This window comes from Macaca mulatta, chromosome 9, assembly GCF_049350105.2.
Source record: "Macaca mulatta isolate MMU2019108-1 chromosome 9, T2T-MMU8v2.0, whole genome shotgun sequence".
NCBI classification, from domain to species: domain Eukaryota; kingdom Metazoa; phylum Chordata; class Mammalia; order Primates; family Cercopithecidae; genus Macaca; species Macaca mulatta.
The window spans coordinates 123290007-123317678 of NC_133414.1; the positions used below are offsets into that span (position 1 = coordinate 123290007).

General features: G+C 45.5%; 1 long non-coding RNA gene across 2 annotated transcripts; it reads left to right on the plus strand.

Annotated features, from left to right (window-relative positions):
- The first annotated feature begins 546 nt into the window (after positions 1-546).
- Positions 547-26850, plus strand: LOC144331348 (uncharacterized). 2 transcript variants are annotated; one of them, XR_013398411.1, is made up of 5 exons: positions 547-1300; positions 1786-1905; positions 5481-5768; positions 25962-26046; positions 26610-26812. It is a non-coding gene; the product is annotated as an uncharacterized LOC144331348 (long non-coding RNA). The 2 variants fall into 2 exon arrangements; XR_013398410.1 differs by lacking the exons at positions 547-1300; positions 1786-1905; positions 5481-5768 and adding an exon at positions 6373-6578 and having other exon boundaries at positions 26610-26850.
- Positions 26851-27672: the final 822 nt, after the last annotated feature.

Genomic DNA, 27672 nt, shown 5'->3' on the forward strand with positions numbered 1-27672 from the left:
TACATACTAGATGTCTGCAAACTGTTGCTGTCATTGTAAGGAATAGAACACTCAATGCAAACAGGTTTAATCACATGAAAGGTGGTGTTTGGTTCATGCAACTGGAAAGTCCAGAGGTGGGTGGGTTGCAGGATTGGTTGGTCCAGGGCCTCAATAATGTCACCAGAGACCTAGTCCTTTCCACCCCTCTATTCTTGTCTACAATGACTGCCAGTAGCCCCATGCTTCATGGCTGAATTCATAGACCGAGCCACGGCCTGGTGATCCCTCTGAGTAGACGGGCTTCAGTCACAGGCTGTCTTTGGGACCGATGACTCTGGCCAGGAGATGGAATATGCTGGTTGGTGTGAGGCAGTGGGGCCTACCCCTCGAACTGGAGGCTTCATTTCCTCCAGAGAACACGAGTGTGTGTGTGTGTGTACATGGAAAGCAGGTGGCTGGTCCAGGGCCAACCAGGGTTCAGTTAGGAAGAGGAAAAGAGGGCCGGGAGATGAGTGGGCAGCTAACAAATATTGTGGTTTTTCTTATCCTTTCCCTTTTCTTCAGAAAGTACAAGGAAGATTCCTCCTATGACCCCATCTCTACCCTGTGGCGAACCAGTTTCTTCTCTGCTGCACAGGGGTCACCGCTGTCTTTTGTTGCTCACATCCGTTTGACACCTCCAACCTGTCCAAATGGGGTCCCCCAGAATGTTTCTCCAAGAAGCCTTCTGGAGACTTCCAGCCCTCAGGGAGCTGTCCACCTCTGAGGACCTCGGCCTCACAAGTGGTCTCTCAGCGACACTTTGTCCCACCATGCTTTCCTACCCTGTGGTGACTGACTCCCTCAGAATGAGTGGACGCTTAGGAGCCATCGTCCTGACCATGCCCCTGATCCCACTCTTGGCCCTTTGCCCAGCAGGTGTCACCCCAGCCTTGGACTGAGCTGCTCCTCACACCAGCGCAGGGCTGGGCACCGGCCTTGCTGCCTAAATCCTCCTGCCCTTTTCCCCCTTAGGGCTTTCACACTTGCTGTGTCTTCTGCCTGAAAAGTTCTTCCCAGCGCTGGAGCTTTCATTTCCATTAGAGCCCAGTGCACATGTCACTTCTTGGTGAGGCCCCTGACCACCCAAGAAAGCCACACTCCCTATGATTCTTTATCTCAGCACTTATGTTTCCTTCAGGCACTTTCCACAATGTGCAGTTGCTTCATGTGTAAGAACGCTGTCCCACAGAGGCTGGGGCATGGCTGCTGCAACTCTTTTATCCCCATAGCCCACAGCAGATGAGACAATCAACTTTCATTGAATGGACTACCGAGGGTAAGTGTTAGTAGGCCTGAAATCCAGCATGAACTCGGGGTATCCGTGTGACAACCGCTGCCCTTTATCCTCCTTCCTTGTCTCTGCCCATTAGTCTATTGTGGTTTCTGTTTGGGTCCCGGTGAACATCCCTGTTCCGGCTGGGCCTGGAGCCACCCTCTGAGTCACAGCCTGCCTGGTGGGGGTTCCAAGCTCCCAGCTAGCTGTACCAGTCTCCGCACTTCCCCAGGAAGTGGCCTCAGCTCCCGTATCTCGAGCTTGTCAGCACCCTGAGAGCATCTGGTTCTATGGGTGTGCTGGGGACAGGGTGCTTCCCCCATTCATTGCTTCCACACCGACCTCACCTGGGAGGCCAGCCTGGTGTCTTCATCTGTTTATCTCTCTTCGTCCTTGAAACTGCATGACCCCCAGCAGCGCTCCAAGCAGAGGTCTTACACTAGCCCAGCTAAACTCTCCCTTTCTTCCTCTCTTCTCTCCCCTTCAAGGGCCTCGTGCTTGCTTCGTCACCCCATGCCAGAGCCAGGGATGGTAATGGCCATAGCCCTCGTGAGCCCTCTCTGCGTGCCAGGCAGGCGTGCTGCAGGCTTACCCATGAATGAGCCCAGGTGAGTGCTCTTCTCCCCATCTCACAGATGAGGAAACTGAGGCATGCATAGGTTGGGAAGTGAGTTGTGTTTGTTGGCCAGGACTTATTTTGACTGGTAACTACATGGTTCAGGCTGGCTCATCAAAGGGTGCCCTTGTGAGTGGCCTGCCACCAGTGGGACCGACAGGGCTCCCTTGGTGCTGCCAATGAGAGCGGTGGATGCCTCCACGTGGAGTCCCGTCATTAGCCCAATATTCCTGACTTCTCTTCTCCCAAGGCGATAGGAAGGATAAATGATTTAGCTGATAGGTGAATTTGGGAGAACAAACAGGTCTCAGGAACCCTCACCTTTTTCTCCTGCCTGCAGGGTGCCTGGGTTGCTACTATTGTTGGTCACGGAGTGAGCCAGGAGAATGGCAGCCTCCCTCCCCTGCCTGAGCTGCCCTGGAGCAGGACTGGGAGGGTTCAGGGCTGCGGGAATGGAGTAGGTGATTTGTCTAGTTCTGGGATTTGATATCAGAAGACTCAGGTGCTTGCAGCTCTCAGCCCTATTCCCCCAAATCAACTTTCTCAGCTGCTAAAGTGATATTTCAGTCTCTCCTCCTCTTCGCTTCTCTCTCTTCACCATTGTTAGGACCTAGCAGGCAAGAGAAGGCCATTTATTGGTCCCCCTCCAGCCCTAACCCACAGCTATGAGGAGGTGCTGGGGGGTCAGTGGGGCTCTCTGACCCCTCCCAGGCCGCCTCAGGAGATGCCTGGGTGCCATCTCAGAAGCCTCTCTGGATGACAAACCATTTTGGAGCGTAGTCTGCTGCCAGGCGAGAGAAAGGAGGGGATTGGGGTAAAATACAGGGTGCCTGCTTAAAATAGAATTTCAGATAAACAATGGGTAATGTTCTTAGTATAAGTATGCCTCAAGTATAGCACGAAACATAATACATTAGAAAAATCACTCATTGTTTACCCGAAATTTGAATCTAACAGGGCACCCGGCATTTTCATTTGCTAAACCTAGTTTTGTTTGGCAACCCTAGTTTGGATAGGCTCTGGATGTTTCTCAAGCATGACGTAGGGAGAGAAGAGGAGATGGGGTCCCCATATCTCTCAGAAGGCCTGCAGCTATCAGTAAGAAAACTCTGAGTCAAGGGGCATAGTCAGTGAGGAAATTTATCGTTTCTCATATCAAGGAGTCCAGGGCCGGGCAGGTTCCCCCTTCAGGCTCAGGAGCTCCAGCTCCACCCAACCCGAGGCTCTCTCGGCTCTGTCCCTGGGATGCCCACCCCCAGGGTGCAGCATTCAGATGTGGGTGTGATGGCCCAGCCCCCCTACAAGGAGCCCTGTCCCTATGGCCCTCTGGCAGGCTTGTGCAGAGAGGAGGGTGGGTGTCTGAGTGATTTGGAGTCTCCAGCTCTGAAGGAGGGAGGAGGTTGAGATGATGCCCGCCCTTCCCCTCGGGGTGGGCTTTGGTGGAGGTGGTGAGCTCTAAGATCGCCCTCTACTCTATGGAAGCTTCCGGGACACAGCAGCACCTGCAGGCGCATGCCTTCCTTTCCCAGTCAGTGTTTCTCTGAGCATCCTGGGCTGCCAGTTTCAGATTCCAGGCACTGAAGGACCCTCCACAAATGTTTCCCTGCTTCAGGGGCTCACGCCTGCCACCCCACCAGTACTGACCCACGTTTCCCTGTCTCTGTCCTCTGCCAGGAGCACATCTCCTCCACCAGTCTGTAAGTTCCTCTCTGAGGAACGTGCCCTGTGTCCCCACGGAAGCATTTCCAGGAGCCCTATGAATCCACGTTGTTTCAGAATCTGTGAGAGGTCCCTGTGGCCCTGCCTAGCCACCCCAGGCAACAGGTGTTGGTGCTGCCATCTCCCTGCCTCCCTCTGCACCCCAAGTACTGGTTCTCCCCTGTTCCTGGCACACAACCTGGCACATGACAGATGTCCAACTGTTAACTGAGTGTCCCAAATAAGCCTAGTGGCAGGAGCCCAGGCTGGCTGGGGATTAGGGGGTCCAAGGCCATAGCCACCCTCAGGTCTGTCCCAATCCATAGGTCCGACAGTGGGCGGGGGTGGCCGTTTAATCGAGGGCAGGGAAGGGTCAGGCAGAGGCTAGACCATTCAGGCTAAAGCTGCTTGAGCCTGACAGAGCTGGGAGCAAGGCTTGCTGGGGAGGTGCCTGGAAGGAGATGTGATTTGAAGCAGCTTCCTTGGCATAAGCTGTGGGCTTCTGCAACCCTGCAGAGCTCCTGTCTCCCTTGGTAGGGCTTAGAGGGTGAGGTCCCAGCTTCCTGGCCTTGGCTCCTGCTGACAAGGGTGAGGAAGTGAGGGAGGTGACTGCCTCTCCGATGCCAGTATCTGCAAAATGTGCAGGAGGCACATTTTGTCAGAACGATAGTATGCTGGTTAATTTTATGAGTCAACTTGGCTAGGCCATGGTGCCCAGACACCTGATTGAACACTATTATAGATAGTTCTATGATGGTCTTTTTTAGATGAGATTAACATTTAAATCAGTGGACTGAGTGAAACAGATTACCATCCATAACGTGGGTGGGCCCCCTCCAATCAGTTGAAGGCCTTAATAGAAAAAAAAACAAAAACAAAAAAACTGACCTCCCCCTTAATATAAAAAGACTGAAGAAGAAGGATTTCTGCCAGAAAACTGCATTTGGACTTGACCCGGGAGCCGTGAGTATTCTCCAGCATGATTCAGTTTGACGAACACTTGCTTAGCGCCTCCTCTGTGGCAGGGTAGGATATCGCTCACGGGGAGTAACGCCCACATTTCTGCAGTACCAAATGCCAAGAATCAGGTTAAATGTTTTATGTATCTTTATCTCTTTTAACCTCATGACATTCCTGTGAGGTAGGTATTATTCTTATTCTTTGTTGTTGTTTTTTTTTTTTTTTTTTTTTTTGAGATGGAGTCTCGCTCTGTTGCCCAGGCTGGAGAGCAGTGGCTGGATCTCAGCTCACTGCAAGCTCCGCCTCCCGGGTTTATGCCATTCTCCTGCCTCAGCCTCCTGAGTAGCTGGGACTACAGGCGCCTGCCACCTCGCCCGGCTAGTTTTTTGTATTTTTTTAGTAGAGACAGGGTTTCACCGTGTTAGCCAGGATGGTCTCGATCTCCTGACCTCGTGATCCGCCCGTCTCGGCCTCCCAAAGTGCTGGGATTACAGGCTTGAGCCACTGCGCCCGGCCAGTATTATTCTTATTCTTGTTCTCATTTTTCAGATGAAGAAACTGACGTTCCAAGAGGTTCAATGACCTCACAAGTACATGGGCAATGCGCAGCAATGTGGAGGCTCCAGAGAGGGCAGCAGAGTGGGGCTGCTCCTGGGGGCCACTGCTACTGCTGAAGCATGGGGAGGAGGCCTGAGGGCAACCCTGAGGCCATGGAGCAGATGGCCTGTGTACCAGTGGTTGTCAGATGGGATAGTGTGACTCTCTGACTGTCCTGGCAACATGGTAGCCCTGGCCTGGGGGTCTGGGGAAAGGACAGGCCAGTGTTTTCATGGGGGGCAGGCTGTTTGGACACTGCCACTTCCCTGGCCAACATATGCATTGATTCTTTTTCCCATTTGGCTCCCACAGGGCCTGGTAATGGAATTGAAGATATCTGAATGAATTGTCTGATGCATCATGACTAAGCTTGGAATGTGCCAACTGTCCCCCAGGAGTGGCCCTTGGACAGCAGAGCTGGAGTGCTGGGACTCTGCGTGCAGGAAGGAGGCCATGCTCTGGGAGAGCCATTGACAGAGCTGCTCTGGAGTTCTGGAAGTGCTTGGAGGGTGTGGGCAGTTGTCACACGAATCTGTTGCACCAGCCTGTTGGCTTTCTGGTGAAGGGGTGGTGGCACAATCTGCTGCTGTGCCTCTGGTGGTAGGTGGACAATCAGTCTACACAACCTTCTTCATTTCTGGTCAGATTTGGATACTCCCAGGCTTTGTCACTGATCTCATTTTGACTTACCAGGAAGCTCCACATCTTGGTCTTTGTTAATTTCATGGAGAGGATAATTCTCATTTTATTTCCATGAACACTCCATTTCAAGTCTGTTCAGGAAGCCTTTCATCACCTCTTTTGGGCCTCCACTTCCCTCCCACCTCCTTCCTACATCTGTTCTTCTCCAGGGTGAATGGTTTCAATTTTATCAACGTTTCTTCCTGTGGCTATATGTTTAGGTCCTTTCCTCATGCGGATCACCAAATACAAGATTTATTTATATCCTACCTAACATGTACTCTTTAAAAATCAGGTGCCCATAATAATGATAGCAGCTAAGAACTTTTATTGAGCTCAAACTCTATCCACATACTTCATGTTCATTTTCTCTTTTAATCTCACAATCACCTTTCGAAGTCAATATTGTTACCTCCCACTTGATCAAAGAGGACACTGAGATTCTGGAAGGTTAAGTACCTCACTTGCTCAAAGTTACATAGCAAATGAGGAGTAGAGCTGGGATGAGACCTAGGAATCTAGGCTCTGAGGTCCTCTACCCTGCTGCTCAAAGTATGGCCCAGAGAACAGTGGCACAGGCAGCCACCAGGGCCTTGTGAGAACTGCTGACTCTTACACCCACATCCAGACCTCCTGGATCAGGAGGCCGGTGGTTCACATACATGCTCAAGTTGGACTTGAACTACAACTCTTCTCTGGATCTCCAACCTGCCCGCCTACCACTTTCATGTAAGCCAATTATTTACAATACATCTTTTTCCCCTCTCTATTAATCTCTCTCTCTCTCTCTCTCTCTCTCTCTCTCTCTCTCTCTCTCTCTCTGCTGTTTGTTCTTTTTCTCTGGAGAACCCTACCATACCTTCTCTTTTCTGGAGTCAGAATTTACAGTTTTAAGCAGACTTGGCTCTAGGGGTCAGAGGAGATGGATGAACACAGAGGGAAGCCTGGCTGATGTTTTACCGAGGGACAACCCTTATTTATCTGAAGAAACAGATAGTGTTCCTTATCCTATAACTCTCATTGGGCTCTTCTCTGCAGAGATGGACAGTGATGTACACCTGGGCTCTGACCTGGGTTATTCAGTCACATCTCACATGCTTACACCCATGCCTACTGCTCCCATGGCTCTGGATCCTCTCGGTACCTATCTCCCTGGTGACCAAGCTTAAGGGTACCTCTCCTTCAACTCTGCTGCTTGGCCCAGGGCAACTCTGAGGTCATAGCAATGTCCCAATCAGACTGGTTAGGAGGAGGAGGGGTTGGGGCAGAGTGAGGCAAGGGAGGCTTTCAGCCGTTCAAATATCATGTGTCAGGTTTTGCTGTTTTGTGGTTTTATTTCTAATTTTCTTACCCTACTTGAAAAAAACAGGGTAAAACACTGAGCTTCTTGGTTCTGTAAGTCAATAGTTTTCACCAAATTTGGAATTTTTTTTCTATTAATGTCTCCAAAGATTTTCCTGGAAAAATTCCCATTCTCTTTTCTTCTAGCATTCAAATTATAGACATACAAAGTCATTTGATATTTTCCTATTAGTTATCGAGGCTCTGGTTATTTTTCTTTAATCTCTTTCTGTTCTTCAGATTAATACTTCAAATGGATTGTTTAGTTTGTTAACTCTTTCTTCTGCTATCTCCTATTTGATGTTAAACCCATCTAGTACAATTTTTGCATTAGCAATTGTACAGCTCTCATTTTTCTTCCTGTTGAGATAGCCATTTGTTTATGAATTAGGATATTTTCCTTTGATTCCTTTAAGTCTGATGTCTTGTTGGGGTACTCAGCATGTTAATGAGGTGTGGGTCACAGCGCTAATATCCACCAGCACTCTTCAGCCTCTCTATTATGCTTTCAAACTTGTAGTAGGCATTCTCTGATAAGACCTAGATAGTTACACCCTGAACATATACAGCCCACTCCTCAGTCTTCAACTTCCAGGGTGCAAGACTTCTAGACTCTGTCCTCAGCTTTTCCCTCCATGATATCCTGCCCTGCAACCCTCAGTTGCTTCAGCTGCCTTGAAGTCTGTTTTCTGCCTCCTCAGTCCTTTGGTACTGCCATGCTTTGTTTGGACTCATATTCATTGCTCTGAAGTTGGGAAATTTCCCTAGAAAGAGAGTAGGGGTGATTATTGAGCGTTGCTTTTGTTTCCTCTAACATAACACCTAGTAAATTTGAATTTTTATCTTCTGTCACTTATGTTGGGCCATAGGATTGAGTAGTTTCTCTGGCCTTTCTTGTTCTTACACAATGGCATTTTGCCTTTCAGTTCATCTGATTGGTCACAAGACTCCCTTCCTCCTTTTTTTTTTTTTTTTTTTCTTTGTTTTTGAGACAGGATCTTGCTCTGCCACCCAGGCTGAAGTGCAGTGGTGCAGTCACGGTTCACTATAACCTTGACTTTTCAGGCTCAAGTGATCCTCCCACCCACCTTAGCCTCCTGAGTAGCTGGAACTACAGGTGTGCACCACCACGCCTAGCTAAATTTTTCATTTTTTGGAGAGATGGGGGTCTCGCTATATTGCCTAGGCTCATCTCAAACTCCTGGCCTCAAGCAATCCTCCCATCTTGTCCTCCCAAACAAAACACTGGGATTTCAGACATGAGCCACTGTACCTGGCCACAAAGGCCTTTTTTTATTGTAATAGGTAGTATTTATTCCCACTATATGGCACTCACTGTGTTAGGCATTGTGGTAAATGCTATGCATCTATTTCTCACTCTCATATCAGCCTCTTCAGGGAGGTGTTCATATCACCCCCATTTTACATGTAAGGGAGGGGAACGTAGAGGGGTGAAAGGGCTTTCAATGGTCACAAAATAAGGCAATGGCAGTTGAGACCCGAACTCAGGACTGTTCTGTCTCATGCCATGCTCTTAGCCATTGTTCTCTTGTTTCTATACACCTATACACAGCCAAACTTCTCTGCCATTTCAGCCACTTAAAGCACTAACATAGGTTTCTGGAAAACAGTTTCCTCTGGCACTGATTGTTTCTGCCAATGTACAACACAGTATACTCCTGCACTTGATACCGCTGCACTCACCAGACACTCTCTCCTTTCCGCACCATAGCAGCCTTTGATCAAATAGTTTCCAGCACCATCTATGGCTAGAGCACTGTCCTAGGGACCCTGGGACTTACAGACTCTTAGTTATGTCATCCATTTTGCAGAGGAAGAGAACCTAGAAGGGACGGGCCTTGCGAAAGGCATGTAGCTGCCACAGTGCCAGCACTAGAACTCAGCTCTTCAGATTTCCAGGTCTATCTGTTAAGATTCTGGCAGGAAGCACATGACACTTGGATTGTAATTGAGGAGAATTCAGTGAGGGGACTATTTACAAAGAGTGGGCAGAGTTAAAGGACACTAACAAGGGATGATGAAGGATGCCAGGATTAGTTACAGCAGAAAACCATTGCTACACCTGTGCCTGTAGAGTTTAGGGTCAGGAGAGCTAAAGCAAAGGAGAGGGCCACCTGACAGGAGCTATGCCCTTGGGTAGAGGAATGCAGCCCAAACAAGCTCTGGCCCATCAGGGAGGGAGTTGGGGAAATAAATACCCTGATGTGTCTCTCCTCCCACCTTCTGATCTCCTCTTAGCACCTCTCATTGGCTGAAACCCTCTGGAAGTCAGACACCAGGGAAACCTTGTTGATGCAGTTCATGGAGTTTGGCTTCCCTGGACACAGAGCAGAGCAGAGCAAAGTGGAGGGAGGCTCTGGAAGGGCAAATGGAGAGTAGCCAGCACCTCATACTGATGCCTCTACTCCCTCTGCTCCAGAAGACAGATCATCTCCACTCTTCAGAAGTGTGTAAGGCCAGATAGAGGGGCAGGTGTGAGCAGGTAACCAATAACCCAAGACTAAACCCCTGTGTGGAGCAGAAAGATTGCTCACCAGGCTGGATGTGCATCTGCCTCAGGGGATGGGGTTCTTAGGGAGCGGTTCTCCTAGGTAGGGCTTGCTGCTCTCTGCACCTCTGGAGAGAATAGGATTCTTTCAATGCAATTAAATTGAACAAGCATTTATTGCATGTGCACTGTTTGTAAGGCGTTGGGTCTCTAAAGATGCAGAGGCGTAATCTTCCTCTGCCTTTGAGAGATTCAGAGAGGCATGTAGGTGACCAGCACAACGTTACTTTTCTGCATGAATGTTGGGGGAGACAGATGTGCTTTTTGGTTCACCAGCTGACAGGGTGAGATTTCCGTGGTGGGTGTTGAGTGTGTGCCTGGACTTGGGCATGGCTTTGGGATAAAAATGTTTTAAATCTCTGCCTTCTGCCCTGCCGTCTCCCTCAGTTTCTAATTATAAGAGGAGTGGCAAAGTGTGGCCATGGCGTGAGCAATCAGGTCTGGGAACTTGCCAGGGTAGACGTTTTCCTGTTTGTTCTGAACTAAGACATCTTGATCCAGTGGCTACTCTGAGAGTATGGGGAGTGGGCACGGGTGATGGTGGAGATTCCCAAGTGTCTCAGGGACAGGCATTATAGAATGGTGGCTCTTTCCCTACTGGGGGTGGGGGGTCTGTGAGTGAACACTAAAGATTGGAGCTTCCAGTCCTCTGTAGGTCAAATCCTACAACTGTGCCTTGATGGTATAATCGTGAAAATCGCTAAAATACATTGCCAGACACTATGTTAACTGCTCTGCAAGCATTCTCTCGATATGTTCTTACAGCAATCTTAAGTAGTAGGTATTAGGAGCAAACCGAACCTATGAAGGATTAAGGGACTTGCCCAGGGTCACACAGTTGGTACATGGCAGAGCCTGAATTCCACTCAGGCCTGTGTGCCTGTGGAATGTTTCCTGGATGTGGAGGTGCTGACAACGGTGTTGGACTTCAGGAAACAGTTTGGCTCCTGAACCATTTTCTGCATCATTCTCTGCTTGGGAGGATTGGACCCTCTTGTTCTGAGCATATGAAGGACTCGCTGACCTTTCCTGATGCTCCTCAGAGCCCAGGGTTCTCTGAATGACAGAATATGCAGGAAGCCAGAGCAGGCCTCTGGAGGGCAACCCAACTTAAATAAGCTCTCTAAAAAGCAAGGAAGGTGGAAGGAGGCTGGGGACCAAGAATGCAATATAAAACTTCACCACCCAGGCCTCCCTCCCGACCTGACCGGCCACCTCTCCTTCCCGTCTTCCCATAAGACCAGGGGAAGGCATTAGAGGGCAAGCAGAATTGATGTGAGACATGGTGGGATAGAAGACACTCATCCTTCAAAGCTTAGACGCCCTTCCCTGGAATGCGACCCTGTTGTTACTCTTTGCTCTTGGTTGACCTGCTTTGGTAGGAAGCAGGATGTGCTCCACTCAGCCCTCTGGTTCACATCCTTCTCCACTGGGTGTGGTGTCCACTGTGCTGTTGACCAGGGGCTCATTCAGCCACTCATAATATGTGAGGACTCCACGGTTCACAAAACCCATTCATGTTTCATTTGATCTTCACAACGGCCTCATGAGGAAGGAACTCACATCATCCTTAGTTTAGACAGGAGGAAACTGAGGCTCAAAGGTGTCAGCTCATCCATCCCAAATCTCCAAGCCAAGATGGATCTGGCGGTTTATTCCACCAGCATTGGTTGAGCCCCTGTCAGCTCCAGGCCCTGCTAAGCAAGCTGCCTGGACAAATGTGGTGGCTGGGCACAGAGGGCAGAGTCAGCACATTTCCCAGTTTGCTGCCTCTGCCTTCAGGAATCAAGCCATTTCCTGAGTACCATCTCTGAGCTAGGCACTCTGGCGGGTGAGTGAGGAGGACACCTGCTCAGTTATATCATTCTTGCCCTCTAAGAGCTTGCAGTTTCCTTGGAGAGATGAGAATTTTGGGTGTAATAGTAACCAATGCCACTAGGCCAAATCAAGGCTGCTTGGGAGAAGTAAAAAATTCAATAGGCCAGTTGGCCTCAGCTGCAAATGGTCCTTAGAATATCAGAGGAGGTGGGATTTATGCTGTTTTCTACAGGAAGAGCAGTTCATGTTCATGTAGGGATGACATGTAACAGTATTCTAAGGAGGAAGACCATCATAACGGCCTGGAGGGAAGAGAGGAGGAAACTGGAGATAGGGAGGCCAGTCTGACATAGACTGGGGAGGAGAGGAAGGCAGTGTGGGTCTTTGTACAGGAGAAAAGAGAGATATATTGAGTTCCAGAGGGAGCTTTCAAGCTGGGTCCTGCAGGGGGAGAGAGAAGACTGAGACGGTGGGTGTTTATGGAGGGTCTTGTACCTTAGGTTGTTGGGTTTAGCACTAGTGTCATTTACCCTCAGGGCCTTGGCCTCAGCTTCAGGCTGTGTTGTCCTGCGAGTACAACTGACTTTTCCCCATGTGCTTCAGGATCACCTCCGACTCCCCTTGCCATGGGGGAAGGATACCCAAGGATCTGGGTCAGGCCATGAACACTTACCCAGGTTCTGCACAAGCGACCCCCCACTCACCTCTCTGAGCTCACCTCCAACCACATCTCCTGTCACTGACCACTTCATTCACAAAGCCCCTGCCACACTGGCCTTCGCCTATTCATCCAGCACAGTAATCTCTTTCTATCACTGGGCCTTTGCACTTGCTATTCCTTTTGCCTGGAATAATTTTCTTCTAGCTCAGCACATGTACGGCTCTTTCTCATCCTTGAGCTTCACTGGTCAGTGTGACCTTCTCTGACCTCTAATTTTACTAGGGAGAGGCCAAACTGTGCTCCACTGCCTAAGAGCTTCAATTTCCTCAGCAACTCCACTGTGGCTCTGCAGAGATGAATGCCATCAACCGATAAGGGTGCCAGAGGCCTTGGGTCACTGAAATCTTCTTCCCACAGATGCTCAGCCCTGGCCATGTCTGCAGGGGGCTGCAGTCTTTCTCTGAGCACAGTTTCCTGCTCATGTCCTCATCTATAACATGATAACAGAGTAGCATCACTCAGCCCCTGGAGATGAAAGCAGGAACTATAGGGTACTAAGATCTGTGTTCTGGCCACTGGCAGATCTAGACAACATGCAAGGTCTTCTGAAAGATTTAGCACCCACTGGGGCACTTCAAGATCAGATGCACCAAGTTCAATGCCAAGGGGACCCAATTCTGTCATCTCAGAGGCAGACATGTGACTGCCATTATCAAGATATTAGATATCATATCTTGATATCATTATCAAGATATCAAGAGTCAGTCCCTCCTACCTCCCAGTAACTCTTCATTACATCACGCTATGTATATTACCTTGAGGGCACTTACTATCTGCTGTAATTTCCTGATTACTGTCTTTGTATTCCCTGTAGAATATAAGCCTTGTGAAAGTGTGGACCTGGTCTATCTTGTTGCCCACACAACATGTACTGGTCATAGTAGACAATCACATTTGCTCAATTAACGAATGAGCACCATTTCTCCCCAAATCTCCTTGGTCACACTCAGACAGTATTAAGGGTGAACAGGGCTCAGGAAGTGAACAGGTCTGTGGACCTCTTGGAGTTATAGGCATGCTTCTATATTTGCATTTTTTTTTTTTTTTTGAGATGGAGTCTTGCTCCGTTGCCAGGCTGGAGTGCAGTGGTATGATCTCGGCTTTCCTCAATCTCCGCCTCCTGGGTTCAAGGAGGCGATTCCCCTGCTTCAGCCTCCAGAGTAGCTGGGACTACAGGCATGCACCACCACACCCAGCTAATGTTTGTACTTTTAGTAGAGATGGGGTTTCACCATGTTGGTCAGGATGGTCTCGATCTCTTGACGTCATGATCCACCTGCCTTAGCCTCCCAAAGTGCTGGGATTATAGGCATGAACCACCGCACCCGGCCTCTATTTGCATTCTTTTCCCTGGGAAGTAGATTGGTGGTAATCATTATATTCTGTACCAAATGCTTCTGGCTCTCCATCTTCTGGGCAGAGGATATAATTGTACTTCCTTGGCCCCTTGGAAATGAAGCATTGTTCTAGGATTTGTTTTGGCCTCTGAAATGTGAGTGGAAGTGATGTGTGTCTCTTTGGGGCAGACACTGTAAGAGCAATGTATGATTCACCATGCTCCTTCCCTCCACCTTGATCGCACCATGATCGTGGGTTGTATATTGAGATGGAACCTCTATTAGTCTGAGTCTCTGAATGACTTCAGTGAGCAGAGAACATACTGACCCATGCTGGAAATGTAGCAGGAGCAGGAATTAAACTTTGGCTGTGTTAAACCATGGGGATTTTGCTTATACGGCCTAACCCATCCAGACTGATAAAGAGTCCCAGGTTTTTATTAGGTTCTCAGAGGAGTCTATTAGCCAAACAAGATCAGGAACCACTGGCTCAGGGGTCAGCTGGAGTTGTGTGGAAATGCAAAGAAGGTAAAACTTGTGTGTAGTACATGTAGTTCCATTATGTGCGAGATGCTTTGCTGGGTGCTTAATGTATGTTATCTCATCAAATCTCCAACAACCTTGTGAGGCAACTAGTATTAGCCTTATTTTGCAGATGAAACAGGCTTAAAGAGTTTAAGGCATTGCCATTAGAAGTGTGGTCTGCAGACCAGCAGCATCAGTATCAACTGAGAGCTTATTAGAAATGAAGAATCTTGGACCCTTTCCTAGTCCTGTTATATAAAAATCTGCATTTTGACAAGGTCTCAGGTGATTTGTGTGCACGTTAAAATTTGGGACACATTGATTTGGGGAGTTCACCTGATGATCTCTGTCTAGCTCATAGACAGGGAACCCAGGCAGCGATCATTCAAGAGATGGGATGACATCCCCACTCTGCCCTACCATCCCTTGCAGGTAGAGTGAGAATCAGGATGTGCAGGACTTGAGTTAGGCATTTGATCTCCCTCCCAGCTCGTGTGCATTGGCTCCCCTGGCAGATACGTCTTCAGCCAGTTTGAATGGTTTGTGGTAACCAAAGCTATTTATTGACTTAGAAAACCACTCAGACCATATGTCTAGGGTGTGTGTTCCTCCCACCTGTGGATTTGTTGAACAAACAGCAGTCATGGGCTGGAGGTGAAGTCAGACTTGGGTCTACAGTGAAGAAGTCTCACCCGCACTATACCTGACATGAATGGGGAGCTGGGGTAATATCTTGATAATGGCAGTCACATGTCTGCCTCTGAGATGACAGAATTGGGTCCCCTTGGCATTGAACTTGGTGCATCTGATCTTGAAGTGCCCCAGTGGGTGCTAAATCTTTCAGAAGACCTTGCATGTTGTCTAGATCTGCCAGTGGCCAGAACACAGATCTTAGTACCCTATAGTTCCTGCTTTCATCTCCAGGGGCTGAGTGATGCTACTCTGTTATCATGTTATAGATGAGGACATGAGCAGGAAACTGTGCCCAGAGAAAGATTGCAGCCCCCTGCAGACACGGCCAGGGCTGAGCATCTGTGGGAAGAAGATTTCAGTGACCCAAGGCCTCTGGCACCCTTATCGGTTGATGGCATTCATCTCTGCAGAGCCACAGTGGAGTTGCTGAGGAAATTGAAGCTCTTAGGCAGAGGAGCACAGTTTGGCCTCTCCCTAGGAAAATTAGCAGACTGTTCTTAGCTGTTTTCTTTCCACGTATTTAGATTTTCCATGGAAAAGGCACAATGTCCTCTCCCTCAGTTAAGATCTAGTTATCCATTCAGCTAAGTGAGAAATCTCATATTACAGAATTATTAATTCGACAAATATATATTGGGTACCTGCTGAGTGCCAAGCACTGGGGCTAGGAAAAGTAATAAAGTGTTTTTTTGCATTTGTTTAGGCCCTGGGCTGGTTCAGATATAAAGAATAAAACAATAGTGCCCTGTCTTCGATTGCCCACAGTCCAGGGAGGCAGGATTTCACATTGCTGCTATGAGGACGATTGAGGTGTATGTAGAGTAATTCCTGGGCAGGCACAGAAGTAGACGACAGTGTGGGGCAGTGGCTTAGTGGGCTGGCTGAGGACTCAGACCCGGATTCCTGTTCTGGCTATAGAATTTGCTTCCTGAGAGCCACATCTATTAGACAGATATAGCAAGAATATCTGGTGGTAAGGATAGGAGAGCACTGCCATTGGTTGAGCCCTTATTATAAGCTCAATGTTGTGTTAAGGTACCCAAGACACAGGATTATTGGAGGCTTGTGCAGCTGGTACTGAGAGGAGGTTAGGGGTGAAGGGGCAGTACCATTTGAGAGCCTCATTTATTAGCTGGGGAGTGAGTTGCTCAAGGTGCCAGATCCAGCTGGTGGCAGAGCTGTCTGTTGTTCCCAGGCCTTCAGTTTCTTTCTGCGCTGACTGGGCACTTGCCCCACTTTCCAAAGCTGGGCTCGGGTTTTGTTCCGATATGGAAATGTGGCTGCAGAGGGGCTGAGGGTAGCAGAGACTCACCCAGGATGGCTGCCAGCTCCCTTCCTATGGATCAATGGAGCCCGCACCTCCAGTTGGCAATCTGTAGAAAAACAAATTAAAACACAGAAGCTCTCATTTCCTTCCCCCCCCTCACCCTGCCCTGACAGATTTATTTTGGAAAGCGACAGGAGGCTAATGGAATCACTTAATTTCCCTGATAATAAATTACCCCCAAGTGCAATAATTAAACGTTTCACAACAAACAGTTTCCTTCTGCAAAACCTCCCTCATAGGTCTCTCCTGGTCTGCCAGTCCTCTTTCCTCCCTCTTCCTCCCCCCTGCCCCCTGCTCTGCCCTGAGTTAGCCTGGTCTGTCTAGTGAGTCATCTTTCATTTCTGGGCTTAAGGAAGCTGATGCAGGCAATCGCCCAGGTCCAATAGGAGGACCCTATAGGATTGTGGAACAGAAAAGAATGTGTCATGAGAGAATCAACCAGATCAGGGTTTGAATCTTGGCTCTGCCACTTCCCAGCTGCATGACTTGGGAAAGTCACTTAATTTCCATTTGCTTCAGTTTCTTCATTTGCAAATGGGGATCATACCGCTCAGCTGGCAGAGTGTTGATAATGTTTAGAACCGGTGCGTGCAAAGTCCCTGGTGCATAATAGGTCTTCAGCAAATAGGAACTGTTAAAAATTAATGTTTCCAGTCTACTTTTGTTTTTTTGACGTACACTGCCCTGAATTGTTGGAGTGGGGGAGAGAGAGAAAGAGAGAGCCAGAAAGAGTGACAGACAGTAAGAAAGAAACAAATAGAAAGAAAGAGGAATAAAAAGAAGGAAAAGAGGTGAGCTGAGGTGGGCGTCTCAGATCATCGCAGGGCTGGAGAGAGCAAGTGAGGCTTTGTCAAGTGGTGCTCAAACCTTTATGTAATCAAAAAGCATGCCACAGCCAAGGGACGGCACATTAGCCAATCTTCCTAGCCAGATGTCTGAGGCTTCACAGCAAGCCGAAAGGAGCCAGCTGGAATTTGGAGACCTGCCTCTCTTCCCTTGCAGCTCAGAAGCTGGGTGCCTGTCTGCACATTAGCAGATTTGGAAGCAATGATGGCATTTTCCCCTATGATGCATGATTAATGTACAATTGACTGTGGAATGCACAGCTGTTGGATATTTTCAAGGCAAAAGACTCCATAAGACTAAGAAAATACGTGGGTTTGTGTGATACAAGGTCCAGCCTTGGTGTTAGTTATAGACAACAGGTAAGGGTCAACCCTGCTGGCCCTCTGGCCTGGACGATGGGAACAGGGTATTTGGTCATCTTCTCACTGTTAGCATCCCTGGGAAGGATGTTCTGCAAAGCATCCCGTTTTCTCATGGTTTCCTCCTGTGTCTTCCATGTGTCATCATGCATGTCTGGCTCCAGCACTGGGCCCAACTCAGTTGGGATCCACAATGGACAAGGCCCTCCAAGGCCAGTCCAGAGGGGTATTAAGGGTGTTCACATCTGTACTAAGAAGGCAGAGGAAGGGGAAAGTGTTCCAGGTTGGGAGCTGCAGAGAAGCAACCACTTTTAATTGGCAAAATGAGGAATGCTTTGCGGACTAGTGGGTGAAAGGAATTCTATGAATTAAGCCTCTGAAAAATGTTTTCAGCCTGTTATTTGGACCTGACAGAAGCTATGACTTTATTTTCTTGCAGGGTCAGTCTACCTCTTTGTGTCTCAGTTCCACCCTTTATAAAGAGAAAAGGATAGTTTCTGCCTTACTTGAAAATTAAATGAAGTAATGCCCATAAAGAATACAGCACAGGCTTGACCTGCCTGAGTGCTTAAGAGTGGGCAGCTACTCTCCTGCTCTTGGGTGGACTAATTCAGTCAGCCTCATGGGTAGCAGGGGTCCTGCCCTGATCCCAGGGTTCCCTTTCCGTCCTCTCTCCCTTGCTTCCATTAGAGAATCATGACTCCTTTGTGCTGGAATTGCTTTTCGGGGCCTGAGCTACCTGAGGGGCAGGGCAGAGTGGGGACAGGTTGCCACAGCTCTTCCTTCTCCTCCCCCTGTTCTTTCCTGCCTCCTTTAAAGGTGCTGAGCAGTGAACCCCTCATCCACTTAGACCAAGAGCCACCTTGGGATGTGCATTCTGCCTGCTTTCAGCCAGGAAAAGCAAGGTGCCTCTTGGGCCTTACTGCAGCTCACTTGAGAATGAATTTCAGTTTGTTTCAAAGGTTAAGTTTTAAGTTAAGGGAATTTATCTGGGAACTTGCGGGGGGCGGTAATCGAATAACCACAACACACCGAGGAGGAAAGCTGCAGACGCCTCGCTTTTTGTTCAGGCAACCTATGAGATTAACTGGGTGGGAAGGCAGTGTTATTTACCCATCAATCTTGTGGAGAATGTGGTTCAGGTGGGTAACCTGAGAGGCTTGAGTGGCTGGAGCTGAGCTGGTGAATTTCAGTTTCAATTTAGAACTGAAAAGGCCTTTACAGCCCAAGAATTTCCTTTACAGGAGCCAGGGGACCAAAGCTCAGAGAGTCCAAGAGTCTCTTTTATAAGCAAGGGACCAGTGTTCAGAGAGGGGCCCTTGGTTATCTGTGTCCACCCAGCTTTCTGTTCTTTCGACTGGGGCAGGTTAACTCAGACCTTCACGACAGCCAGCTGCAACACGTGAACTATATATCCTTGAAAGGAAAAGTGTTCTGTAGCTGTGTGTCCCATAATCAACAAATATTTGTCAAGAGAAGGGATTTGCTCCTTTGATTTAAACTATTGTTTCCAGAAAGCCCAGTGAAAATACAAATATGTTTTCTGGGAGTGTCAGCCTGTTAAACTATTAAGCCGATAACCCCAGTTTGTTGACTTAGTTCTGGTTACCTAACGCCATCATCTTCAGGAGCCCCAGCAGGTCATTTTGGTGGCCGGATATGGAAGCTCAGGACAGGACTACAGGGTGGGGTTGTTTTCAGTGCAGGGCCAGCCGGAGAAGTCCCACGCTCAGGAGAAGAATGGCCTAGTTCCACCTTTTGCCAACTCTGTTGGCAAGGTTTCGGACACTCCAGAGGAGGAATTGAAAATCATGTCCCTTCAGAATCTTCCAAGTGCAGATCTCCAGAAAGGAACTAAAGTTGGCCAACTTGGGAAGTGTCCCCCATTGCCAGCTTGCCAGCTATTGTATTGAAACAATTAAAGGGAAATTGAGAACTATCCCCATCACTGTGTTGTCACTGAAATGCAATATATATATATATATATATATATATATATATATATATATATATTTAAGTTCCCGTGTGTACTTAATGTTTAGCTCTCACTTATAAGTAAGAACATGTAATATTTGGTTTTCTGTTTTTCTGTGTTAGTTGTCTTAGGTTAATGGTTTCCAACTGCATCCATGCTGCTGCAAAGGACATGATTTTATTCCTTTTTATGGCTGTGTAGTATGTCGTGGTGTATATGTACCACATTTTCTTTATCCAATCCACTGTTGATGGGCACCTGGGTTGATTCTGTGTCTACTCTTGTGGGTAGTGCAGTGATGAAAATACAGGTGCATGTATTTTTTTGGTAGAATGATTTATTTTCCTTTGGGTTTATACCCAGTAATGGGACTGCTGAGTTGAATCAGGTGGTTCAACTCTCAGTTCTTTGAGAAATCTCAAAACTAGTTGCCACAGTGGCTGAACTAATTTACATTCCCACCAACAGTGTATAGGCATTCCCTTTTCTTTACACCCTTACCAGCAACTGTTACTTTCTGGCGTTTTAACAAAAGGCATTCTGACTGGTGTGAGATGTTATGTCATTGTGGCTTTCATTTGCATTTCTCTGACGATGAGTGATGATGAGAATTTTTCATACGTTTGTTGGTTGCTTGTCTATCTTCTTTTGAAAAGTGTTTGTTCATGTCCTTTGCCCAATTGTTAATGGGGTTGTTTTTTGCTTGTTAATTTAAGTTTCTGATGGATTCTGGATATTAGACTTTTGTTGGATGCATAGTTCATGAATATTTTCTCCCATTCTGCAGGTTGTCTGTTTATTCCCTTTATAGTTTCTTTTGCTGTGCAGGAGCTCTTTAGTTTAATGAGGTCCCATTTGTCAATTTTTATTTTTGTTTCATTTGCTTTTGAGGACTTAGCCATAAATTATTTGCCAAGGCCGATACAGAGAAGGGTATTTTCTAGTTTTTTTCCCCTAGATTTTTGTAATTTGAAGATTTACGTTGAAGTCTTTAATCCATCTCAAATCAATTTTTGTATACAGTGATAGGTATGGGTCCAGTTTCATTCTTCTGCATGTGGCTAGCCAGTTATCCTAGCACTATTTATTGAACAGCGTCTCTTCTCCATAGTTTATTTTTGTCAACTCTGTTGAAGATCAGATGATTGTAGGTGTGCAGCTTTATTTCTGGGTACTCTATTCTGTTCCATTAGTCTATGCGTTTTTGTACCAGTACCATGCTATTTTGGTTACTGTAGCCTTGTAGTATAGTTTGAAGTCAGGTAATATGATGCTTACCTTTGTTCTTTTTGCTTAGAATTGCTTTGGTTGTTTGGGTTCTTTTTTGGTTTTATATGAATTTTAGAATGGATTTTTTTCTAACTCTGTGAAAAACGACATCAGTAGCTTGATAGTAATAATGTTGAAATGTAAATTGCTTTGGGCAGTGTGGCCATTTTAATGATGTTGGTTCTTCCAATCCATAAGCGTGGGATGTTTTTCCAAATATTTGTGTCATCTATGATTTCTTTCAGCAGTGTTTTGTAATTCTCCTTTAGAGATCTTTCACCTCCTTGGTTAGCTGTATTCCTCGGTATTTTAGTTTAGTTTTTTTTTGTGTGTGTGGCTATTGTTAATGGGGATTGCATTCTTGAATTTGTTCTCAGCTTGAACATTATTGGTGTGTAGAAATGTTACTGATTTTTGTACAATGATTTTGTATTTGACACTTTAGTGAAGTCATTTCTCAGCTCTAGGAGTCACTTGGTGGAGTCTTCAGAGTTTTTCTTAAGGTATACAATCATATTATCAGTGACGAGACATAGCTTTACTTCTTTTCCTATTTGAATGCCTTTTATTTCTTTCTCTTACCTGAGCCCTCTGACTAGGACTTCCAGTACTATGTTGAATAGGAATGATGAGAGCAGACAACCTTGTCTTGTTCCACTTCTCAAGGGGAATGGTTTCCGCTTTTGCCCATTCAGTATCATATTGGCTGTGGGTGTGTCATAGATGGCTCTTATTATTTTGAAGTATGTTCCTTTGCTGCCTAGTTTGCTGAGGGTTTGTATCATAAAGGAATATTGGATTGTATTGAAAGCTTTTTCTGTATCTATTGTGATGATCATATGAATTTTGTTTTAAATTTTGTCTACATGGTGAATCATATTTATTGGTTTGTGTATATTGAAGCAACCTTTCATCCTAGGAATAAAGGCTATTTGAGTGTGATGAATTATCTTTTTGATGTGCTTCTGACTTCAGTTTACTAGTCTATTCTTGAGGATTTTTGCATCCATGTTCATCAGGAATATGGGCCTGGAGTATTTTGTCTTGTGTCTCTGTCAGCCTTTTGTATCAGCATGATGCTGACTTTGTAGAATGAGTTAGGGAGGAGTCCCTCCTTGATGTTTGGAATAGTTTCAGTAGAATTGGTACCAGCTCTTCTTTGTATGCCTGGTAGAATTTGGCTGTGAATCCATTTGGTCTAGGTCATTTTTTGTTTGGTAGTGGTTTTTTTTAAATTACTGATTCAATATTGGAACTTGTAATTGGTCTGTTTACGCTTTCAGTTTCTTCCTGATTCAATCTTGTAAGGTTGTGTGTCTCTAGGAATTCATCCATTTCTTTGAGAGTTCCTGATTTGTGTGAATGGAGGTGTTCATAACGGTCTCTGAGGATCTTTTGTATTGCTCTGGTGTTGGTTGTAATGTCATCTTTGTCATTTCTGGTTGTGCTTATTTGGATCTTCTCTCTCTCTTTTTTTTTTTTTTTTTTTTGTTAATCTAGGTAGTAGTTGTGTAAATTTTGTTTAACCTTTCGAAAAACCAACCTTTGGTTTCACTGATCTTTTGTATGGATTTTTTTTTGCATCTCACTTTCATTCAGTTTGGCTCCAATTTTGGTTATTTGTTTTCTTCTGCTAGCTTTTTTTTTTTTTTTTTTTTTTTTAAGGAAAAAAAAAAGCAAAAAAAAAATTTCTGATTCCTCTAGATGCAATGATGGATTGTTCGTTTGAGATCTTTCTAACTTCTTAATGTAGGTATTTTGCACTCTAAACTTTCCTCTTGACACTGCTTTAGCTGCATCCTAAGATTTTGATATGTTGTGTCTCTGTTTTCATTAATTTCAAAAAATTTTTTGATTCCTGCCTTAATTTCATTGTTTACCCAAAAATTATTTAAGGACATCTTCTTGGTATTGGTTTCTATTTTTAGAAGAATAGAGCACATTGGTCTGAGAATGTGCTTGGTATGATTTTTATTTTTTTGAATGTACTGAGACTTGCTTTATAGCTGAACATGTGGTTGATATTAGAATATGTCCCATGTGCAGATGAGAAAAATGTATATTCTGTGATTGTTGGGTAGAGTATTCTGTAGATGTCTATTAGGTCCAATTGGTCAAGTGTTGAGTTTAGGTCTAGGATTTCTTCATTGGTTTTCTGCCTTATGATCTGTATAACACCGTCAGAGGGATGTTGAAGCCTCTCACTATTATTGTGTGGCTGTCTGAGTCTTTTCGTAGGTCTAGGAGAACTTGCTTTATGAATCTAGTGCTCTAATGTTTGGTGTGTATATATTTAGGATAGTTATATTCTTGTTGAATATAACCTTTTATCATTATGTAATACTCTTCTTTGTCCTTTTTCACTGTTGTTGGTTTAAAGTCCTTACATTATATAAGAATAGTGACCCCTGCTCTTTTATGTTTTCTATTTGCCGGATTGATCTTTCTCCATCCCTTTACTTTGAGCCTGTGGGTATTGTTACATGTGAGATGGGTCTCTTGAAGACAGCAGACAGTTGGGTCTTAATTTTTATCCAACTTGCCACTCCCTGCCTTTTAAGTGAGGCATTGAGATCATTTACATTCAAGGTTAATACTGATATGTGAGATTTTGATCCTTTCATCATGTTGTTAGCTGGCTGTTTTGTAAACTTGATTGTGTAGTTGCTATATATTGTCTGTGGGCCATGGATGCAGTATTTTACATTCCTACCAGCAAAGCACAAAGCTTCCGATTTCTTCATTTCCTTGCCAACACTAGTTATTTTCCACTTTTCTTGGTTAATTGCCATCCTAATAGGTATAACTATATATAAAATATATATACACACACACACATATGGTTATATACATATGGCTATACCTATTAGGATGGCAATTAATATTTGGTTATATTAATAGGTAATACTAGGTTATACCTATTAGAATGGTAATTTTTATATATATATAAAATACATATATATTTAAAGTTGCTCTTTTCTTGGTCACAAATATCACAAATGTCTTGGAACAAGAGCCAACACATTGTTTTAATTTTTAAAAATAAAAACTGTCTGACTTCAACAGACAAGTGGCACATGATGAAGATTCAGAATGCATAGTGACATATAGTCAGGTGAAACGAGCAGATATTTGATAATGTGCATGTGCATAAAATTGGTCACAAATAGTAACTGTTTACCCTAAAGGAAGGAACTTTGTCAAATTTTAAATAAACAAAATAATGGATTTTTTCTGCTAATTTTTCCCAATATCATACTCAGCATCTCATGTGTGAGAGATGGTTTTCCCAGAGGGTTTCCCTGGGTCCTGTCTCTAGTTCAGATAAGGCACCTTTTCTGCCATAGAGTTAATCCTTCAGTTCTGGTCTCCGCTCTTTTTTCATCTTCTTGTTTTGGATGTTTGTGAGATAGATACAAATACAATTCTGGGTCCCAAAGCTGAGGGTCAGAAAAGAAATCTAGCAAAGCCACAGAAGCATGGTCTGTATACACGACAGATATCTATTGATCACCATGCCTGGCCTGGGTGACATATAGCAATTGCCCCCTTATCTGAGGGGGATATGTTCCAAGACACCCTGTTGATTCTTGAGGCCTCAGATAGTACTAAACCATATATATACTATGCTTTTTCTTAAACATACATGCCTATGATGAAGTTTAATTTATACATTAGGCACAGTAAGAGATTAGTAAACATAACTAATAAAATAGAACATTTATAACAATACAGTATAATAAAAGTAATGTAAATGCAGTCTTTCTCTCTCATAAAATATCTTATGGTACTGTATTCAACCTATATTTAGACTGCAGTTGACTTCAGGTAACTGAAACTGTGGAAAGTGAAAGTAAGGATAAGTGGGTCTACTGCAAGTATTGATCTTGCAGAACCCCTACAACAAGGCAGGCGGAGATACTCTTATTTTACAGATGAGGAAATTGTTACCCAGAGAGGCAAATGATTTGCCCAAAGTCCCCCAGCTGGTTAGTGTCAGAGCCAGCACTTAAACTTGGGTCATCTGACCGAAAGCTTTTCTTCCTTGCAACATTGCCTTTTCCTTCATAACTGAGGTAGTTGAATCAGAGGCGTGTGAATAGTTGACTTCCAACAGCACCACAGGAGAGCGCCTCACACAATAAACACTCATTGTGCTGCAAATATTTACCAGGAGCCCACTGTGTGCCTTCCTTGTGAACACAACCTCCAGTGTTGTCCAAAAGCAGGAGTCAACCTTCAAATGGCCTGTGTGCTTTTGAAATTTCATTGTGAAGAGATTGATCATGTGAGGAAAGTAGTTCCACCTCAGACCTCCAAGAAAGCCTCTTGAGTGCCATTGACATTTAGGAGAACAATGCAAGAAAATCGTCCGCAGAGGGTTTTCTCAGTTAGAAATAGGACCTGCATATTTAAAAATCTTATCTTGGGAAAGATATTATGTTTTTCAATTTCTTTTTCTTGTTTTTTTTTTTTTTTTAGTTACACAGGCTGTATTGCTGGGATCTTAATGTTCTTGACAACGATGACACTGAGGAAGGAGCTATTATTTACTTAGCCAGATGATTTTTTTTTTTTACTAACATTGAAGTTTATTTATTAACTTATATGTGCACTAAAAATTATTGACTTGGTACTTGATATGTACCAGGTATTAGACATTTAAAATTAAAAGTTGACCAGGACATGACCCTGACCCTTGCCCAGCTCACTATTCATGAATAACAGTGGAGGCAGATACAAAAACCTTTAACTAGCATAGAATGTAAGAAGGCCTATAGTAGACAATTGTACAAAGTACTGTGCAATGCGGATGTAGTAACAACGATCTCGCCCTACAGAGATCAGTGAAAGCTATACTGAGCAGGGGACATTGGAGTGGGGTATTGGAGGATGAGTAGAAGCTTGCAATATGTAGAAATGGAAGATTAATGTGGGAAGTGGTTAGAGACTGAGCTTGATAAGATTCATAGAGGGAAGGCTGAGGCAATTGGACTTTTATCTATTGGCATTGAGTACCTGTTGAAGGAAAGGTTCTGAATGAGTTACTGAGAACACAGGGCTCCTTTCAGCACCTTATTCCCTGACCACCCTTTCTCAGGAGGCAACGATGCTAGGAAAATTGGTAAACCTGTGCGTCTGAAAATGTGCTTGTGATAAACATTCTATAAACCATAAACTAGCTTTCAAATTACCTACAGGATACTTCTGGATGTTTTTTTTTAAATTTCTGAAGGATCTTCTAAGTTGCAGTAGTTTCAAAACACTTTTCAGCTCTTCACCTCAAGAGCCTCCCTGCTAAACTGATTTTACCTTTATTGGCTGTTCTTAGGGTTTAATGAGCTCATGGCCATGATGTTCCAGGTGCACAGGACTGAAAGAGTAGGATTTCATCGAGCCACCTTGCTGTTTTACAGGTAAGGAAGCTCAGTTATGAAGAAGGTGAATGTCTTGAACAAGGACACACAGCTGGTAAATGGCAGAGCCAGGATTTCAACCTGGTTGGCCTGGCTGCAGAACCATGTTCTTAACCATGATGCTGTTCTACTCCAACAAAAACTCTTAAGTACAGCCCAGTCACTCACAGTCTGCAGGGAGAGTCTTAACATTTACCAGGGAACACTGAATAATGGAGAGAATATGGATATGTAGTTAGATCTGTGGTTTAAATCTTGACTTCATACATTTTCAGTCATTAGACTTCTGGCATGTCACTAAACTTCTGCAGAGTTCAGACTTACCTTGTGGAATTATTGCGAAGATGAGAAACCATAGTCAGGGAACATAGAATAGGCCCTGGTTCATAGCCCCTGCATAGTAAACGAAGGTGATTTATAACAGTAATCGTTGTAATAATTATGGTGAGTTTCTTTTGTGAAGTAGGGATCTTTTCCTCACCTCAGACTTCAGAATATGAGGTAGGTAGGTGTTTATGTAATAAGGTTTGTTGGAAATGTTGATAAACCCTTCTTTTTAACAGGAAATCAGAACCTTGGAAACTCAAGCCAATGCACACCAACCCCATGTACATGGTTTTATACTCCATGCAGAGCATGGAAGAGCAAGAAGTGGTGGTCTTTCCTCCCCGTAGGAGCTGACATCCTTCTTCTTCATGGCTCTCCGCATCCTCACCTCACCCCCACTGTCTGGGAAATGCTAGAGAAAAATGAAAGAAAATGCCCTGTGAGCACTAGAGAGAGGTATAATTCTGGCTAGTGGGAGCTGGGAAGACTTCAAGAGAAGGTGGCTGCGGCTGGACCCTAAAGGACAGGAAGGACAAATGGAGATGCCTGGGGACAGGGGACCTTTTGGGTGAGGGGTAAGGGCAGAGACAGCAGCTGGGAGCACTTTGCTTCTTAGCTGAGGATTGAGCTCCCAGGGATGAGGGAGGCAAGCGGCCTGGAAAAGTTCTGGAAGGTAACGAAGATAGAGGAAAGGGGCTGTGAAAAGGCGGCATGGCAGTGAGTCATGGGACTGGCTGTCGTTCTGGAGATGAGCAACGAGGGCACTAGCGTGGAGCCAGCTCAGGGGTTTTCAGGATAAGCACACAGAGGTGCTTTGCCGAAGCCGACAGAACCTGCCCCTAATGCATCCAGGGGACACTAACCGCTTTAGTCTATTCTCTGATGAATAATTTCTCCAACTCTAACTACATTAGGGACACACGGGGCTGAGGCTGGGTGCTCTGTCTGTCAGATATCGTTGCCACTTAAGTGAGTGATGCAGTGTGGGCCGGCCACAGTGCCCGGGCCTGCGGACAAGGCAGGCAGCCAGGAGAGCTGGCCCCAGAGGTCTTATTTCTTTGGTAGTGTAATCAGATTGGAGGCAGAATGTTTTTCTGTCTCCTCCCTATAATCTCTGTTTTGGTACCGTTTCCTCTCCTCTACCATTCTGATCCCTGTTTTCCCTGCCTGTTGGTATGTCAAACTTCTCTGCCTCTCATCCTTCCAGGCCCACTGCCCACGCAGGACTGAGACAGAGGAAAGACCCCAGAGTGGCCCATTCTCTATTCTGTACTCCCAGTTGGCGGAGGAGGAAAGGGA